Genomic DNA, 3,465 nt, shown 5'->3' with positions numbered 1-3,465 from the left:
TCATGCATGCCAACTAGACAAGTTGGCTGATATGTCATACAATTAAATAAAGAAAGAGACATTTCGGTATCATATCATAAAAATGATGTACTATTATGTGCCAGAAAAAACAATAAATGATGTCATCCAAAATACTAACATGTGACACTATACACTATGGAGGTAGTATCATACACTAGTATTATATACTAGTGTATGATACTACCCACTACAAGCAGCCGTGCTCACCATGGAATTACAACAACTGTACTAGGCTTGACATGCAACTCTTATGAACATGTATTGTACTCCCTTTGTTATGCAACTCTCCAGAGTATATTCGCAAATGTACTGCACGGAAATGAGGGCAGTATTCTCCGAAAAAGAGCATAATAAGTCATCATATATATATGCCCACCTGTTTTGTTTTTGGAAAAAAGCGCTAGCCAGCATAATATGCCCACGTAGCTGAAGTTGCTAAGCGCTTGGCGCAAGGCGCGCAAAAGAGAGGCAGTGATTTGCAAAATCTTCGAGGAAAACAAGGAAGCCACAAACTTGCATGTTTGGTTGAATTAATGGAGCTCGGTGCTAATCTAGTGGACCTGTCGTGCCATCTATATGAAAAACATAAAGGTTTTATCTTGTGAGGTTCTCTAGCTGTTTTGCAAAATTTGCATACTACTCAGTTATTCAAAATTTTGACATGGTCTACCGTGTGCATCTTTGAACACCATTTTTATATTCATATGATTATATGAAATTATAGCTGATAGTATTATGGGGAAAAGCCATGATGAGTAATATGATGCACAATTTACCTTTTATATTAGTAACTAATCTTAAAAAATGTTCCATCACATGATTGGCTAGATGTAGCACGGTGATTGTCGTAAGTAATCTTCAAAAATCAGCGAAATTTGGATTAGTTAAGCCAATGGTTCCTCTTCATGACACTGGCATTAATCCGACAAAACACCCACAACTAGAAGAAGAATTTGCCAAGGAGTTGCGCGCTGGAGGGTCACTTGGCTGAAGAAGTTCGTTTGCATATGTATTGAGAAACAACATGCGGTTTGCCTATTGAACAACAGCAGAAGAATGGTCGAAAAGAACATCTCCATATATGGTATTCACATGAATGTATTTATGGAACAATGCCATCGAGTAGACTGGACATAATGTATTTTGCGTTGCATCCACTACGCACGGTACCCACTTTATTGTTCCCTACATTTATTTATTTTTTCACTTTATTGTTCCGCATATGTCGGAAGGTACCCACTATTCAGGGAAGAAGCGAAGTGGCATGTCTCTTCTGGAAGTTCTAGTGGAGCTCAGGCTCCATAGCCCCTCTAATCTAGCCACCCAGTTTCCCCATAGCAATCCATGCATGAACTTTTGTCTTTTTGTTTATCCCAAACAAAACAACATATAAAATTAAAACTTTGCAGTACAAAAAAATATTCCAACTAGGATGTGGGGAAAACTTTTGGATTTTTTTCATGCATCGTGAATACTTTGAACAACTTTTTTACTCAAAAAAATATCTCATTTTGTATATTTATGTCGCGCCAAAAAATCCGGAAGTTTTTTCACATTGAAGTTCTAATGTTCGGTTGATCCGCAAATTTCAAAGTTCATATGTGTTTCATTTGGGAGAAACAAAAAAGAGAAACTTTCATGTAGTAAGTTAGTTGGCTAGCATAGATCTCAAAGCTATGTTGAAGGGTAAGGATAAGGCGTGGCATGGAGCCCCAGCTCCAACAATCCACTCTCCATTGTCTCTTTTGTCTTATAAGAGCATCTACAGCCGGACCTCTCAAACCATCCCTCATACCCCCGCAGACACGCCCGGTCAGTGACCGGACAGGAAAGAGAAGGAAAAATGTGACATAACCTATACACCCGGGCTGTCTGCGAACCCTCATATCCATCTCAAATATGGGGAGGATATGAGGGCTTGCGGATGCGCCCGGGCGCGCCCGGGCAGTCCGCCACATAGGACGCGGCCCCATCCCGGACCACATTTTCTCTTTATTTATTCATTTTTTTATTTCTCTCTCTTCATCTCCACCAATTACGTGCAAGTGATTGGACATATGAGGAGAAAAATGAGAAGTGTGACTGCGCGGACGGATAAATGAGTGCTTAAAATGGACACGTCCGGTCACTGACCAAGCGCGTCCATGGTCGTTTAAGGGGTCATATTTGCTATGTCCGGTTGTAGATGCTCTAACATGGCTTCTGTCTAACTGTAGCAGTTCTTTTATTCTTTCATGACATTTCCAGCTTCGCCACCTTGTATGTGTTGGGAAACGGCTCCTGCACCCTCCTGACCGAGTCCTGCGGCTGCACCAGATCGCTCCCACGACGCCTCTCTTCGTGCGTCTGTTATGCACGTCGCCCTTGAGTATAGCTCGGGCTGTTGTAATCTCCAGTGTATATGTTGTAACTCCGTATCAATGATAAACCGTGCGTGAAACATATCTTCCAACTTGGTAATCAGAGATCTCTTTCCTCAGGCCTATGGCGATGGACAACTCCTCCTCCTCCTCCTCCTCCGGCAACACCACGAGCCCTATCCCTCCTCCTCCTCCGCTGCCCTCTTCTCTCGGGCTCACCTCACCCATCGCCACTGCCCCACCCGCCCCCTCCACCTCTGCCATGACCGTGGCTCCCGTGCTCCCGGCTGCGGCGCCTTCTGCTGCCCTCCCCTCCATCCACCACCCCAACAACATCGGGAGCCTCGTCACCGTCAAGCTCGATGTCCAGGCTGGCAGCTACTCCAAGTGGCGCGAGCTTTGACGCTGCGTCCTCACCATGTACGCTGTCGAGAGCCACGTCGGCTGCTACTCCGACCCCTCCCTGCAGACTCCCTCTTGGCGCAACACCGATCTCACGATCCTCCTGCTGATCTACTCCACCATCACTGATGCCCTGTACGAGGTCATCCGGGGCGACGGCAACACGGCGTACCGCGCCTGGCACATGCTGCAGGAATTCTTCCTCACCAACCAGCCCGCGCAGGCGGTCCACCTCAGCGCGGAGTTCCGCGCTCTCACCCAAGGCACCCTCCGCGTCGCCGACTACTGCGGCAAACTCAAGGCTATGGCGGACGCCCTGTCTGACGTTGGCGAGCGCATCACCGACCGCACCCTCACCCTCCAGCTGCTACACGGCCTCTCCCGACGCTTTCAGGTGACCGCCACGGTTCTGCCCATGCAAAACCCCTTCCCTACCTTCAATCAGGCACGCTCGCAGCTGCTCCTCGAGGAGCTCACGCAGGACGCGCGTGACCGCGCTGACGGCTCCACCGCGCTCGTGATCGGACTCGGCGACGGTGGCGGCGGTGGCGGGGGCCCCTCGTCCGGTGCTGGTGGCTCCTCCTCCAGAGATCGCGGCAAGTCCCCAGCTGACGCGGGCACTCCTGCGCATGGCGGCGGCTACTCTCGCGGGCGCGGCCAGGGGCGCGGCCGCGGTCGCGGC

This window comes from Triticum dicoccoides, chromosome 3B (assembly GCF_002162155.2).
Source record: "Triticum dicoccoides isolate Atlit2015 ecotype Zavitan chromosome 3B, WEW_v2.0, whole genome shotgun sequence".
NCBI classification, from domain to species: Eukaryota; Viridiplantae; Streptophyta; class Magnoliopsida; order Poales; family Poaceae; genus Triticum; species Triticum dicoccoides.
The sequence above is the reverse complement of the archived record's forward strand: the minus strand, read 5'-3'. Positions refer to the sequence as shown.